Here is a 6,000-nt window from a genome sequence, read left to right on the forward strand (position 1 = left end):
ATATCAGATTTTGCAGGCGTGAGAGGGAAGGAAAGAAAAAAAATGACTTAATATTCTTCCTGGTGTAAGGATAAATATTCCTAAAATGTTATAGTTAGGAAACACTGTGCAGCCCAGCTTTTCAGTGCTTTTTTTATTCACATACTCTTGTGCTTTCTTCACAGAGGAATCCTGCCTCATGCACAGTCTAGCTATTGATCATTTAATGAATTGTGGTTATACAGGAAATGAAACTGTTTCTCTAGGTACCCCAACTTCATTAAACATACACACTGAACACAGACAATATTAAGTATTAGTAAGTTAGGATAAGTATTGGGCCACACACAGATGTTGAACAGTTTCATTAACTGTTATCATTTTGTGTTTACAACTATGAGAAATCATGAATTAACTCAACAGAAAATTTTAATGTATAGTGAACCACATTATCAGTTTAGATCTGCAAGTAATGTTTTAAATTACATCTTTAGACAAAAAAAAAAATAGCTTAAAATGACCATCCTCATAAAATAGCATGAAGCAGATTAAATAATTGGTTATAGAAAATACACAGTACTTTTTTAAAATTTATTTTAACAAGGCTTTAATCAGAGCTGGCTAGAGATTTCTCACTTTTATGGCTGTAGACGTAACAGCAGTTTATAACAATTGTTTGCAATCCTGTGCACCTGTTTGCATCCTATAGGTTAGTCTTAGTGCTCCTTGAATCTATTACAATATACTGAAACAATTCAACTTCAGTTTATCCGCAAAGACACATAGGAGGAAAATAGGTAAACATATATTTCTCTAAACCCTCAGGAACACTGTAAATAATTTAAGCACTTGTTCCCAACCTCGTATTTTTCTAAAATCATTTTTCTTCCCTTGCAGTACTTTTATTGACTGACTCTTTTCATTATAATATTCTGCACTGGCAGAAACGTTTTCCCTACACTAGTGTGTGCACTGTATTTTGAAAGCAAGTCAAACAACATTAGCAAGGTTTTCTTCAAAGTGACATAGACCAAAATACCTTTTTGTGCATTTTCAGGAAGAGTTTAAAAACTGATGTTTTCTTTAATTGAAAACATGCTGTACTGTATTTTACACCAAGTTTTCTTCTTTAGTCATACAAATGCTGGATTAGTTTATTCTTTTCTAATATTGATATTCTTAGAAAGTAACCGGCTATAGCACAGCACTTTTAAAATTTAAAATCTTTTCTCTAGTCAGTGCCAAGTATAAAGAGAATTTATCACTCTCTGACGTACTTACAAGTTAAGTTTTGCCAAACATTTATTTAAATGAAAAATGCTAGGCATTCTGTTTCTGGTACCTTGATAACTTTATTCTGGGGCTGTATAAAGTTGGTTTGTTGTGTAGGTCTGATTGCGTTTAAAAGATGAAGCCAACAAGATAAGCCTGGGAGCTTATTTTCTCCACATTTATAACTTTGACTGCCGCTTTACCTGAAAGTATTAGAGCAGACAGTTCATTACTACCTGAAAAGGGGACTACGTTGTATGTGATCATCTGAAACTGATGACTTTTAAAGGTCATACACAAAATGAGTTTTGCTTTGCTGCAAGTCTCTCTCCTCTGCACAGAAAGAACCTTATTTTAACAGCAGCAGTAAGCATTATGTAAGAAGAAATGAGAGATTTCAACTACCTTACTGATGCTTTCACTCTGCCATGAATTTACTTTCGATCTAATGGGGAGTATACCAGATGACTGTATTGTTAAAAGTTTCTCTTCTCTGGGTCATCATTTGAGTCATGAATTAGTAGTTTCTATGCCTTTATCTTGCTTTTACTGTTCATTTTTATAAATCTCCTATTATACATGTTCATCCATAATGGATAACAAAATTATTCCTAATTCGGTGACATTAAGGGGTTTAAAGCCTGCAGGGTTTGTGGATTTTGTAGACTCAAAAATGTACAGAGAGACTGCGAAATAGTACAATAAAGGATGTTTCCTTAGAGCGTGACTTCAGCAATTTCCCCCAATTCTCTTTTATCTAAGGATTTGTGCAATTTATGTAATGTCAGATCACAACATTCAAGCAAATACATACTCAGTCTCCTTATTTTCTTCTCTCCTAGCCACATGCATTCATAGATACTTGTTTCAAAGGACGCCAGAGCTTGACTCCTTCTCACCTAACAATTGGTACTTAACTGAAACACCTAAGCTGCCTCTGTTGTCCACAGAGAAAGACTGGCACCTTCAGAACATGATTTGGATATCCTCCATTAGCTTCCTTACGCTTTGTTCAAGACCAGTTACATAGCGTTAAATCCGAGCCAAAATATAAGGCTTGGATAGGCCTGGACCACCAAGTCGGGGAGCAGAATATTTTCTCACATATTCAAGTGTTATCTTGACAGGACATATGACATACAAAATCAGACCAATTTTAACCTGATCCAGGGAGGTTAGCTGCAGCATCTGTATTTTAGCTACTTGCTGATGGTGGGGAAGAAGGAGGCAGAAAAGGTAGAGGACAATCTAATCCAGTTAAGGAACATACTCAGGTCCTACACAATGTATGATGAGTCTTAGACAAGCAAAAAAGCAATCCAGCCTGTTGAAAGTGGAGTGTGAGCAACCTTAAGCCAGGAATGGCAGGATCTCAAGAGTCATATTTGCATTGCACTCGCCATTATGTTCAAGGGGTAGTATGCACGCACTGACATAAACACAGGTGCCTGGGGGTGGGGGGAAATCTTACTTATACACTGAATGGTCAACAATAACTTTCCCGAAGACCTGGGAAAATGAATGATATTTGATCTCTGTGAACAGTGTGATGAAGTCGTCAGTGTGTTCTCTTATATTCTCTAGGAGTGGATAAATATCATGAAGATGGTGAACTGGCTACTTTAAGAAACCAGTTAAATGGTCCAAAGCCAGAACAGCCAGAGCAACACTTTGGATAATGAACTAAGCCCAGAAGGATAAAAGAAAGTAAGCCACGTGTGTGGACTCGAACTCACCATCAGCTAGCTTGCGGACCCAACAACCCACCCATCAGCGGGGACGCCCCTGATGACAACTGCCAAGGTTTGCTCACTCTACATAGAACAGATGTCATTATGGAGTCTTTAAATAAGAGTGGTGACATTACTGAATGTATGGAGTACACCTCCATTCCAAGCACGATGAAGGCAGAAGCTAATGTGCACTGCTCACAGGACCCTGAGGACAAAAGCCTATGGCAATGTTACTGAAATTCAAGTGAATTTTGAGCATTTCTCTCTAACTGAGTTAAAAGGAATTTCGGCATGGGACAGGTGCTACTGCCACAACCTGCCAGATATGTGAACATATGAAATGCTATGGTTTTGAACAACTTTAAAGCTGATAGGTCATGTAGTGCTGAACAGCTGGTTCCCATCAGCCTTCTCTGTGGGGGGTGTCCTCATAGTGTTAGAACATTACAGTTCCAAAATCTCTCTCAGATATTTATATAATGATGTGAAAATGAAACAAAGAATTATCCATTCCTGAAGAATGCCTTATCTTGTTACATTTCCACTGGCATTTCTAAACAAGCGTTTGGATAAACTTCTGGTATGCAGAGAACATTTTTTCTGCATATTGATATTCATACAATATGTGTTCTGTACCATGGACAAAGTAGAGAATGGAATCAAAAGAATAATTTATCTTTTATGCCAAAACCTCTGCCAAAGGAAACAAGTAGACCCTTCATCTCAACAGCACTGAAACTTTCTCTTTCTATGTACCTCTGATCAAAGTTCTCTAATTTGTACAAGAATAAGTTATAGATAGAGACATTATGCCTTGACCTTTGTCAATTCAAATAACTGCAAGAAAAAAGGATGAAATTCTTCATTGCTCCAATTAAGTCCAGCAACATATGTCACACAGCCAACATTCTGCTGACCATATAAAAAATAGCTGAGGGAGGTCTTTTAATGTGACAAAAATAAGCATTGAACTATCTTAGCCTACACTTCATAGGCCCCCAAAAGATGAGGAAGTTAAAGGTGATGATCCATTGTATGACAGTGTTTAGGATATTCAGATTTTACAAGTTTAATAATAACCAGGTTAGCAGAGGAATATCTGCTCAACGCTACATGGAGTAGGTCTATATGGACAGACAATGGCCTATTTAAGGAATTACCTCTCAGAATATAAAACAACTGTTATGGGTGGTTGTCCCGATCCAATATCGGGGGGGGGGGGGGGGGGGGGTTCATTACGATCCCAAGGACGAGATTAAGACGCTAAAACCGGTCAAATATCGTACAACCTTTTAACTTTATTTTCCACGGAGTGGGGAGAAAAGGTGGGGAAAGGCAAAGGGGAGGAGAGAGAAAAAGAGAGAGAGAGAAAGAGATATCACCACCCGTGGATCCAGCGACGTTCCGTTGGTCCTCTTCACCCTGGGTGTAAATGTTAGCGATGCGCGTGCAGTAATTAGAACTCGAGCAGGGTCCGACCCTAGGTTCCCGCTGAAAAGTTCGGAGCCAAATCAAGGCAAATTAAATAAATAAATTGTAAGGACACGCGTGCAGTAGTTACAGCTCGAGTTGGGTGCCTCCGAAGAGGGACCCCGAACAAAGAAACCCCTGGGCAATTATAGCTTTTTCAAATTAAGTTTCCCACCCCTCACGCGGTAGTTCAGACCAATAGTAATTTTTAGGTCTGGGGTCTCCTGCTCCTTATTGGGTCTCCTCGTTGTTCCTAGGCAGGCTGTTTTTCCTCCCTTATCTTTACTGTTGTGGTTTCTGCTGACAGATGTGTTTTGATTCCTTGGGTCCTACCCTTATCTCTCAAGGCACAAACACAAAGAGGTGTTGTTCCAGCAATTAGCACTGCCCCAGCAGTGACAGTAGGTGTTATCTTCCAAGGTCCTGAAGAAGAGGATATAATCCAGACCCCCCCCAATTAACACTGTTTCAGCAGTGAGGGGAGGCTTTGTTTCCCAGGGTCCTGGCGCCCAAGCAGGCCTCACTTCAAAGCCTTCACATCCTCCCTCCTGGAGTGTGAAGCATAGGAATGCAGACTGCTTGTAACTCCCTTGTCTTTCCAGTCTGCACTAGCTCTGGGGCCCTTTCTCACTGCCTAAGGCTTCAGCAAATTTAGCTACTCATGCTAAGCAAGTTTTATAAAAGTTGTGCTAAGCGGCAATAATTTACAGTCCAGGTCCCAAAGTCTCTGCCCGATTGTGCCCTGGTTCGGCGCAGGCTCGATGTGTCCCAGGTGGTCGCAGGGAGACCGTTTCAGGGGTCGCAGCAGCTCAGTCCTGTTTCCGCCGGGAACAGATAGCTTGTTCGGGGTTATGGTTTGCTTGCACCTTATGTACCAAGAAATGTTTAAGGCAACAGTTCACTCATCTGTCCGCCACGGTGGTGTATGAAGATATTTTCAAAGCTTTAGATTGGTTGTCTAAAATATTGCAGGACTTTTTGCACTGCATATCATTAAGATAAAAAGAACCTTATCTATATATAAACCGAAGTTGGGTTCTTAGTTCACAACTGAAATCAAAAGATCATATTTAAAATACTATCTTATATCTTTTTTCTTGCAAATCAGTGTTTGGTGATCTAAAATCAACACCGAAGACAAGAAGAAATTAAAAGCTATCTAGTTCAGTGCCTTAGCAATCTATGCCATAGCTGCTAGTCAAAAATTATTTCTAAAAGTTGCACAGATACAATGAACACATTACATCTCCTTGTAACAGCCTTTTCAACCTCAGTTCTAGTTTTTCCCTTTCCTCTTCTTTTTGAGCAAAGAGAAGTAACTGAAAATTCTGGTTTCCTCAGACAGGTTTATGTTGACTTGAGGCATTTAAACCTCTTGCTGCTTGAAGTCATTTCTGAACGGGACACAGTATAAGAAACTGGCAAAACAGAGAAATGTCCCTCTTCTGATGGGGGATTCGCTGTTTGTTTTTAATGTGCAAACTCTATTTCACAAACCAACTTATTTTCCAGCCATACAGGAACCATGGTATGAGTATGAGTAATG

This window comes from Dromaius novaehollandiae, unplaced genomic scaffold (genome assembly GCF_036370855.1).
Source record: "Dromaius novaehollandiae isolate bDroNov1 unplaced genomic scaffold, bDroNov1.hap1 HAP1_SCAFFOLD_74, whole genome shotgun sequence".
NCBI classification, from domain to species: domain Eukaryota; kingdom Metazoa; phylum Chordata; class Aves; order Casuariiformes; family Dromaiidae; genus Dromaius; species Dromaius novaehollandiae.